Source organism: Eucyclogobius newberryi, unplaced genomic scaffold (assembly GCF_026437365.1).
Source record: "Eucyclogobius newberryi isolate DKJ021-1_F unplaced genomic scaffold, fEucNew1.0.hap1 SCAF_8, whole genome shotgun sequence".
In the NCBI taxonomy this organism is placed as follows: Eukaryota; Metazoa; Chordata; class Actinopteri; order Gobiiformes; family Gobiidae; genus Eucyclogobius; species Eucyclogobius newberryi.
This window is the reverse complement of record NW_027316500.1, coordinates 37,123,955-37,135,550: the sequence shown is the minus strand read 5'-3', so window position 1 is coordinate 37,135,550 and position 11,596 is coordinate 37,123,955.

Genomic DNA, 11,596 nt, shown 5'->3' with positions numbered 1-11,596 from the left:
GTGGGACTAAAGAGCCACATAGTGAGACTAAAGAGCCACATAGTGAGACTAAAGAGCCACATAGTGGGACTAAAGAGCCACATAGTGAGACTAAAGAGCCACATAGTGAAACTAAAGAGCGACATAGTGAGACTAAAGAGCCACATAGTGGAACTAAAGAGCCACATAGTGGAACTAAAGAGCCACATAGTGAGACTAAAGAGCCACATAGTGAGACTAAAGAGCCACATAGTGGACCTAAAGAGCCACATAGTGAGACTAAAGAGCCACATAGTGAGACTAAAGAGAGCCACATAGTGAGCCTAAAGAGCCACATAGTGAGACTAAAGAGAGCCACATAGTGAGACTAAAGAGCCACATAGTGAGACTAAAGAGCCACATATTGAGACTAAAGAGCCACATAGTGAGACTAAAGAGCCACAGTGAGACTAAAGAGCCACATAGTGAGCCTAAAGAGCCACATAGTGCGACTAAAGAGCCACATAGTGAGACTAAAGAGCCACATAGTGAGACTAAAGAGCCACATAGTGAGACTAAAGAGCCACATAGTGAGACTAAAGAGCCACATAGTGAGACTAAAGAGAGCCACATAGTGAGACTAAAGAGCCACATAGTGAGACTAAAGAGAGCCACATAGTGAGACTAAAGAGAGCCACATAGTGAGACTAAAGAGCCACATAGTGAGACTAAAGAGCCACATAGTGAGACTAAAGAGAGCCACATAGTGAGACTAAAGAGCCACATAGTGAGACTAAAGAGCCACATAGTGAGACTAAAGAGCCACATAGTGAGACTAAAGAGCCACAAAGTGAGACTAAAGAGCCACATAGTGAGACTAAAGAGCCACATAGTGAGACTAAAGAGCCACATAGTGAGACTAAAGAGAGCCACATAGTGAGACTAAAGAGCCACATAGTGAGACTAAAGAGCCACATAGTGAGACTAAAGAGCCACATAGTGAGACTAAAGAGCCACATAGTGAGACTAAAGAGCCACATAGTGAGACTAAAGAGAGCCACATAGTGAGACTAAAGAGAGCCACATAGTGAGACTAAAGAGCCACATAGTGAGACTAAAGAGCCACATAGTGAGACTAAAGAGCCACATAGTGAGACTAAAGAGAGCCACATAGTGAGACTAAAGAGCCACATAGTGAGACTAAAGAGCCACATAGTGAGACTAAAGAGCCACATAGTGAGACTAAAGAGTCACATAGTGAGACTAAAGAGCCACATAGTGAGACTAAAGAGCCACATAGTGAGACTAAAGAGCCACATAGTGCGACTAAAGAGCCACAAAGTGAGACTAAAGAGCCACATAGTGAGACTAAAGAGCCACATATTGAGACTAAAGAGCCACATAGTGAGACTAAAGAGCCACATAGTGAGACTAAAGAGCCACATAGTGCGACTAAAGAGCCACAAAGTGAGACTAAAGAGCCACATAGTGAGACTAAAGAGCCACATAGTGAGACTAAAGAGCCACATAGTGCGACTAAAGAGCCACAAAGTGAGACTAAAGAGCCACATAGTGAGACTAAAGAGAGCCACATAGTGAGACTAAAGAGCCACATAGTGAGACTAAAGAGCCACATAGTGAGACTAAAGAGAGCCACATAGTGAGACTAAAGAGCCACATAGTGAGACTAAAGAGCCACATAGTGAGACTAAAGAGCCACATAGTTAGACTAAAGAGCCACATATTGAGACTAAAGAGCCACATAGTGGGACTAAAGAGAGCCACATAGTGAGACTAAAGAGCCACATAGTGAAACTAAAGAGAGCCACAAAGTGAGAATAAAGAGCCACTAAAGAGCCACATAGTGAGACTAAAGAGCCAAATAGTGAGACTAAAGAGCCACATAGTGAGACTAAAGAGCCACATAGTGAGACTAAAGAGCCACATAGTGAGACTAAAGAGCCACATAGTGAGACTAAAGAGCCACATAGTGAGACTAAAGAGCCACATAGTGAGACTAAAGAGCCACATAGTGAGACTAAAGAGCCACATAGTGGAACTAAAGAGCCACATAGTGGAACTAAAGAGCCACATAGTGAGACTAAAGAGCCACATAGTGAGACTAAAGAGCCACATAGTGAGACTAAAGAGAGCCACATAGTGAGACTAAAGAGCCACATAGTGAGACTAAAGAGAGCCACATAGTGAGACTAAAGAGAGCCACAAAGTGAGAATAAAGAGCCACTAAAGAGCCACATAGTGAGACTAAAGAGCCAAATAGTGAGACTAAAGAGAGCCACATAGTGAGACTAAAGAGAGCCACAAAGTGAGAATAAAGAGCCACTAAAGAGCCACATAGTGAGACTAAAGAGCCACATAGTGAGACTAAAGAGAGCCACAAAGTGAGAATAAAGAGCCACTAAAGAGCCACATAGTGAGACTAAAGAGCCACATAGTGAGACTAAAGAGAGCCACAAAGTGAGAATAAAGAGCCACTAAAGAGCCACATAGTGAGACTAAAGAGCCACTTAGTGAGACTAAAGAGCCACATAGTGAGACTAAAGAGCCATATAGTGAGACTAAAGAGAGCCACATAGTGAGACTAAAGAGAGCCACATAGTGGAACAAAAGAGCCACATAGTGAGACTAAAGAGCCACATAGTGAGACTAAAGAGCCACATAGTGAGACTAAAGAGAGCCACATAGTGAGACTAAAGAGCCACATAGTGAGACTAAAGAGCCACATAGTGAGACTAAAGAGCCACATAGTGAGACTAAAGAGAGCCACATAGTGAGACTAAAGAGCCACATAGTGAGACTAAAGAGCCACATAGTGAGACTAAAGAGAGCCACATAGTGAGACTAAAGAGCCACATAGTGAAACTAAAGAGAGCCACATAGTGAGACTAAAGAGAGCCACATAGTGAGACTAAAGAGCCACATAGTGAGACTAAAGAGCCACATAGTGAGACTAAAGAGCCACATAGTGAGACTAAAGAGCCACATTGTGAGACTAAAGAGCCACATAGTGAGACTAAAGAGCCACATAGTTAGACTAAAGAGCCACATATTGAGACTAAAGAGCCACATAGTGGGACTAAAGAGAGCCACATAGTGAGACTAAAGAGCCACATAGTGAAACTAAAGAGAGCCACATAGTGAGACTAAAGAGAGCCACATAGTGGAACTAAAGAGCCACATAGTGAGACTAAAGAGCCACATAGTGAGACTAAAGAGCCACATAGTGAGACTAAAGAGCCACATAGTGAGACTAAAGAGCCACATAGTGGGACTAAAGAGCCACATAGTGAGACTAAAGAGCCACATAGTGAAACTAAAGAGCGACATAGTGAGACTAAAGAGCCACATAGTGAGACTAAAGAGCCACATAGTGGAACTAAAGAGCCACATAGTGGAACTAAAGAGCCACATAGTGAGACTAAAGAGCCACATAGTGAGACTAAAGAGCCACATAGTGGACCTAAAGAGCCACATAGTGAGACTAAAGAGCCACATAGTGAGACTAAAGAGAGCCACATAGTGAGACTAAAGAGCCACATAGTGAGACTAAAGAGAGCCACATAGTGAGACTAAAGAGCCACATAGTGAGACTAAAGAGCCACATAGTGAGACTAAAGAGCCACATAGTGAGACTAAAGAGAGCCACATAGTGAGACTAAAGAGCCACATAGTGAGACTAAAGAGCCAAATAGTGCGAATAAAGAGCCACAAAGTGAGACTAAAGAGCCACATAGTGAGACTAAAGAGCCACATAGTGAGACTAAAGAGCCACATAGTGAGACTAAAGAGAGCCACATAGTGAGACTAAAGAGCCACATAGTGAGACTAAAGAGCCACATAGTGAGACTAAAGAGCCAAATAGTGAGACTAAAGAGAGCCATATAGTGAGACTAAAGAGCCACATAGTGAGACTAAAGAGCCAAATAGTGAGACTAAAGAGAGCCACATAGTGAGACTAAAGAGCCACATAGTGAGACTAAAGAGAGCCACAAAGTGAGAATAAAGAGCCACTAAAGAGCCACATAGTGAGACTAAAGAGCCACATAGTGAGACTAAAGAGAGCCACATAGTGAGACTAAAGAGCCACTTAGTGAGACTAAAGAGCCACATAGTGAGACTAAAGAGCCACATAGTGAGACTAAAGAGAGCCACATAGTGAGACTAAAGAGCCACATAGTGAGACTAAAGAGCCACATAGTGAGAATAAAGAGCCACATAGTGAGACTAAAGAGCCACATAGTGAGACTAAAGAGCCACTAAAGAGCCACATAGTGAGACTAAAGAGCCACATAGTGAGACTAAAGAGCCACATAGTGAGACTAAAGAGAGCCACATAGTGGGACTAAAGAGAGCCACATAGTGAGACTAAAGAGCCACATAGTGGGACTAAAGAGAGCCACATAGTGAGACTAAAGAGCCACATAGTGGGACTAAAGAGAGCCACATAGTGAGACTAAAGAGCCACATAGTGGGACTAAAGAGAGCCACATAGTGAGACTAAAGAGCCACATAGTGAGACTAAAGAGCCACATAGTGGGACTAAAGAGAGCCACATAGTGAGACTAAAGAGCCACATAGTGGGACTAAAGAGAGCCACATAGTGAGACTAAAGAGCCACATAGTGGGACTAAAGAGAGCCACATAGTGAGACTAAAGAGCCACATAGTGGGACTAAAGAGAGCCACATAGTGAGACTAAAGAGCCACATAGTGAGACTAAAGAGCCACATAGTGAAACTAAAGAGAGCCACATAGTGAGACTAAAGAGCCACATAGTGAGACTAAAGAGAGCCACATAGTGAGACTAAAGAGCCACATAGTGAGACTAAAGAGCCACATAGTGAGACTTAAGAGCCACATAGTGAGACTAAAGAGCCACATAGTGAGACTAAAGAGCCACATAGTGGAACTAAAGAGCCACATAGTGGAACTAAAGAGCCACATAGTGGAACTAAAGAGCCACATAGTGAGACTAAAGAGCCACATAGTGAGCCTAAAGAGAGCCACATAGTGAGACTAAAGAGTCACATAGTGAGACTAAAGAGCCACATAGTGAGACTAAAGAGAGCCACATAGTGAGACTAAAGAGCCACATAGTGAGACTAAAGAGCCACATAGTGCGACTAAAGAGCCACAAAGTGAGACTAAAGAGCCACTAAAGAGCCACATAGTGAGACTAAAGAGAGCCACATAGTGAGACTAAAGAGCCACATAGTGAGACTAAAGAGAGCCACATAGTGAGACTAAAGAGCCACATAGTGAGACTAAAGAGCCACATAGTGAGACTAAAGAGCCACATAGTGAGACTAAAGAGCCACATAGTGAGACTAAAGAGAGCCACATAGTGAGACTAAAGAGCCACATAGTGAGACTAAAGAGCCACATAGTGAGACTAAAGAGCCACATAGTGAGACAAAAGAGTCACATAGTGAGTCTAAAGAGCCACATAGTGAGACTAAAGAGCCACATAGTGAGACTAAAGAGCCACATAGTGAGACTAAAGAGCCACATAGTGAGAATAAAGAGTCACATAGTGAGACTAAAGAGCCACTAAAGAGCCACATAGTGAGACTAAAGAGCCACATAGTGAGACTAAAGAGAGCCACATAGTGAGACTAAAGAGCCACATAGTGAGACTAAAGAGCCACATAGTGAAACTAAAGAGAGCCACATAGTGAGACTAAAGAGCCACATAGTGAGACTAAAGAGCCACATAGTGAAACTAAAGAGAGCCACATAGTGAGACTAAAGAGAGCCACATAGTGAAACTAAAGAGAGCCACATAGTGAGACTAAAGAGCCACATAGTGAGACTAAAGAGAGCCACATAGTGAGACTAAAGAGCCACATAGTGAGACTAAAGAGCCACATAGTGAGACTAAAGAGCCACATAGTGAGACTAAAGAGAGCCACATAGTGAAACTAAAGAGAGCCACATAGTGAGACTAAAGAGCCACATAGTGAGACTAAAGAGCCACATAGTGAGACTAAAGAGAGCCACATAGTGAAACTAAAGAGAGCCACATAGTGAGACTAAAGAGCCACATAGTGAGCCTAAAGAGAGCCACATAGTGAGACTAAAGAGTCACATAGTGAGCCTAAAGAGCCACATAGTGAGACTAAAGAGCCACATAGTGAGACTAAAGAGCCACATAGTGAGACTAAAGAGAGCCACATAGTGAGACTAAAGAGCCACATAGTGAGACTAAAGAGCCACACAGTGAGACTAAAGAGCCACATAGTGAGACTAAAGAGCCACATAGTGAGACTAAAGAGAGCCACATAGTGAGACTAAAGAGCCACATAGTGAGACTAAAGAGCCAAATAGTGCGAATAAAGAGCCACAAAGTGAGACTAAAGAGCCACATAGTGAGACTAAAGAGCCACATAGTGAGACTAAAGAGCCACATAGTGAGACTAAAGAGAGCCACATAGTGAGACTAAAGAGCCACATAGTGAGACTAAAGAGCCACATAGTGAGACTAAAGAGCCAAATAGTGAGACTAAAGAGAGCCATATAGTGAGACTAAAGAGCCACATAGTGAGACTAAAGAGCCAAATAGTGAGACTAAAGAGAGCCACATAGTGAGACTAAAGAGCCACATAGTGAGACTAAAGAGAGCCACAAAGTGAGAATAAAGAGCCACTAAAGAGCCACATAGTGAGACTAAAGAGCCACATAGTGAGACTAAAGAGAGCCACATAGTGAGACTAAAGAGCCACTTAGTGAGACTAAAGAGCCACATAGTGAGACTAAAGAGCCACATAGTGAGACTAAAGAGAGCCACATAGTGATACTAAAGAGCCACATAGTGAGACTAAAGAGCCACATAGTGAGAATAAAGAGCCACATAGTGAGACTAAAGAGCCACATAGTGAGACTAAAGAGCCACTAAAGAGCCACATAGTGAGACTAAAGAGCCACATAGTGAGACTAAAGAGCCACATAGTGAGACTAAAGAGAGCCACATAGTGGGACTAAAGAGAGCCACATAGTGAGACTAAAGAGCCACATAGTGGGACTAAAGAGAGCCACATAGTGAGACTAAAGAGCCACATAGTGGGACTAAAGAGAGCCACATAGTGAGACTAAAGAGCCACATAGTGGGACTAAAGAGAGCCACATAGTGAGACTAAAGAGCCACATAGTGAGACTAAAGAGCCACATAGTGAAACTAAAGAGAGCCACATAGTGAGACTAAAGAGCCACATAGTGAGACTAAAGAGAGCCACATAGTGAGACTAAAGAGCCACATAGTGAGACTAAAGAGCCACATAGTGAGACTTAAGAGCCACATAGTGAGACTAAAGAGCCACATAGTGAGACTAAAGAGCCACATAGTGGAACTAAAGAGCCACATAGTGGAACTAAAGAGCCACATAGTGGAACTAAAGAGCCACATAGTGAGACTAAAGAGCCACATAGTGAGCCTAAAGAGAGCCACATAGTGAGATTAAAGAGTCACATAGTGAGACTAAAGAGCCACATAGTGAGACTAAAGAGAGCCACATAGTGAGACTAAAGAGCCACATAGTGAGACTAAAGAGCCACATAGTGCGACTAAAGAGCCACAAAGTGAGACTAAAGAGCCACTAAAGAGCCACATAGTGAGACTAAAGAGAGCCACATAGTGAGACTAAAGAGCCACATAGTGAGACTAAAGAGAGCCACATAGTGAGACTAAAGAGCCACATAGTGAGACTAAAGAGCCACATAGTGAGACTAAAGAGCCACATAGTGAGACTAAAGAGCCACATAGTGAGACTAAAGAGAGCCACATAGTGAGACTAAAGAGCCACATAGTGAGACTAAAGAGCCACATAGTGAGACTAAAGAGCCACATAGTGAGACAAAAGAGTCACATAGTGAGTCTAAAGAGCCACATAGTGAGACTAAAGAGCCACATAGTGAGACTAAAGAGCCACATAGTGAGACTAAAGAGCCACTAAAGAGCCACATAGTGAGACTAAAGAGCCACATAGTGAGACTAAAGAGAGCCACATAGTGAGACTAAAGAGCCACATAGTGAGACTAAAGAGCCACATAGTGAAACTAAAGAGAGCCACATAGTGAAACTAAAGAGAGCCACATAGTGAGACTAAAGAGCCACATAGTGAGACTAAAGAGCCACATAGTGAAACTAAAGAGAGCCACATAGTGAGACTAAAGAGCCACATAGTGAGACTAAAGAGCCACATAGTGAGACTAAAGAGCCACATAGTGAGACTAAAGAGAGCCACATAGTGAAACTAAAGAGAGCCACATAGTGAGACTAAAGAGCCACATAGTGAGACTAAAGAGCCACATAGTGAGACTAAAGAGAGCCACATAGTGAAACTAAAGAGAGCCACATAGTGAGACTAAAGAGCCACATAGTGAGCCTAAAGAGAGCCACATAGTGAGACTAAAGAGTCACATAGTGAGCCTAAAGAGCCACATAGTGAGACTAAAGAGCCACATAGTGAGACTAAAGAGCCACATAGTGAGACTAAAGAGAGCCACATAGTGAGACTAAAGAGCCACATAGTGAGACTAAAGAGCCACACAGTGAGACTAAAGAGCCACATAGTGAGACTAAAGAGCCACATAGTGAGACTAAAGAGCCACATAGTGAGACTAAAGAGCCACATAGTGAGACTAAAGAGCCACATAGTGAGACTAAAGAGCCACATAGTGAGACTAAAGAGAGCCACATAGTGAGACTAAAGAGCCACATAGTGAGACTAAAGAGCCACATAGTGAGACTAAAGAGAGCCACATAGTGAGACTAAAGAGCCACATAGTGAGACTAAACAGAGCCACATAGTGAGACTAAAGAGCCACATAGTGAGACTAAAGAGCCACATAGTGAGACTAAAGAGCCACATAGTGAAACTAAAGAGCCACTGCAGCAGAGGCTCTCTCACACGTCAAACACTAGAGTTCAGGACCACAGAGCGTCGTGCAGTTTCATCTTAAAGACACAAAACACTGGATCAAAGACTAAGAGAAGATTCTGAGCAGGACAAAAGATGAAGAGAAAGAGTTACAGAGATGATCTTTTTCAACAAGAAACACCATCATTAAACAGAAACGAGGGGTTAAGATTCAAACTTCCTGTTTTTTATAATGGAATTTTGAATCTCTGGAGAGGTCGACGCCCACAGCATTCTGATGATGATCACAGGGAGGAGAGAGAGAGTGAGCGAGGGATAATGGGAGGCTGATAGTCCATAAACAAAGAGTGTTATTTTTGGTACTTTTACTCAATAAGGCTTAATATGTTCACAACATGAACAGTTCGGTTACAGATGAAGAGCAGAAAGTGACAGTGTTTAAGAAGTGTTCATGAGACAACGACCTGAGGGGAGTGGCCTCCTGCCTGAGGGGAGTGGTCTCCTGCCTGAGGGGAGTGGCCTCCTGCCTGAGGGGAGTGGTCTCCTGCCTGAGGGGAGTGGTCTCCTGCCTGAGGGGAGTGGCCTCCTGCCTGAGGGGAGTGGCCTCCTGCCTGAGGGGAGTGGTCTCCTGCCTGAGGGGAGTGGCCTCCTGCCTGAGGGGAGTGGCCTCCTGCCTGAGGGGAGTGGTCTCCTGCCTGAGGGGAGTGGCCTCCTGCCTGAGGGGAGTGGTCTCCTGCCTGAGGGGAGTGGCCTCCTGCCTGAGGGGAGTGGCCTCCTGCCTGAGGGGAGTGGCCTCCTGCCTGAGGGGAGTGGCTCAAATAGTCCGTGTCCAGGGTGAGAAGAGTTGGCTGTGATCCGACCTCTTCGTCCCAGAGTCTTGAAGTATAAGTACTGTAGTATAAGTACTGGAGTGTTTCAGATACGTTTCCATGGTGATTCTAAACCGCTGAGGCCGTTTCTCTCGACAGCTCCTTGTCTTAAACTCCACCTCTAAGTTGAACGAGCGATGAACATCTGCAGAGCTAAATCCTGACCCAAATCCTCTAAGTCCAGCCCTGACCAGCCCTGACCAGTCCAGATGCTTTCTCTGAATCCACAATTAAGACAAATTAGAGACACGAGCTGATGATCCGCTCAAGGACAAGAGCCACAGCCGCCCCGAGGCAGAGCCACAGCCGCCACAGCCGCCACAGCCGCCACAGCCGCCCCGAGGCAGAGCCACAGCCGCCCCACAATATAATCGTACATCACATAAACATAAACACATCAGGCTGTAACATTGTATCCACCGCTCGACAGAGGAAACACCAACTAGCACCAGCGGCGAGGACAAACCTTAACCCCCCATCGACCCCCCATAGACCCCCCATAGACCCCATAGACCCCCCATAGACCCCCCATAGACCCCCATAGACCCCCCATCGACCCCCATAGACCCCCCATAGACCCCCCATTGACCCCCCATAGACCCCCCATAGAACCGCCATAGACCCCCCATCGACCCCCATAGACCCCCCATTGACCCCCCATAGACCCCCCATAGAACCGCCATAGACCCCCCAGAGACCCCCCATAGACCCCCCATAGACCCCCAGAGACCCCCCAGAGACCCCCCAGAGACCCCCCATAGACCCCCAGAGACCCCCCATAGACCCCCCATAGACCCCCCAGAGACCCCCCATAGACCCCCAGAGACCCCCCATAGACCCCCCATAGACCCCCCATAGACCCCCCATAGACCCCCATAGACCCCCCATAGACCCCCCATAGACCCCCCATCGACCCCCATAGACCCCCCATAGACCCCCCATTGACCCCCCATAGACCCCCCATAGAACCGCCATAGACCCCCCAGAGACCCCCCATAGACCCCCCATAGACCCCCATAGACCCCCCATCGACCCCCATAGACCCCCCATAGACCCCCCATTGACCCCCCATAGACCCCCCATAGACCCCCCATAGAACCGCCATAGACCCCCATAGACCCCCCATAGACCCCCATAGACCCGCCATAGACCCGCCATAGACCCCCATAGACCCCCATTGACCCCCCATAGACCCCCCATAGACCCCCCATAGACCCGCCATAGACCCCCCCATAGACCCGCCGTAGACCCCCATAGACCCCCCATAGACCCGCCATAGACCCCCCATAGACCCGCCATAGACCCCCCCGTTGACCCGCCGTAGACCCCCATAGACCCCCCATAGACCCGGCATAGACCCCCCATAGACCCGCCATAGACCCGCCATAGACCCCCCCGTTGACCCGCCGTAGACCCCCATAGACCCCCCATAGACCCGGCATAGACCCCCCATAGACCCGGCATAGACCCGCCATAGACCCCCCCATAGACCCGCCGTAGACCCCCATAGACCCCCCATAGACCCGCCATAGACCCCCCCATAGACCCCCATAGACCCCCCATAGACCCCCCATTGACCCCCCATAGACCCGGCATAGACCCCCATAGACCCCCCATAGACCCGCCATAGACCCCCCCATAGACCCCCATAGACCCCCCATAGACCCCCCATTGACCCCCCATAGACCCGCCATAGACCCCCCCGTTGACCCCCCATAGACCCCCATAGACCCCCATAATCATATGATTATGATTACGATTATATATGACCCCCCAGGACATTATGTGACCGTGTGTGACCTCACTTTGGAGCCTTAGGGGAACACTTCCGGTTAGCGTCTGTCATTTCACAGAAGATGAGTAGTTGCTGCCC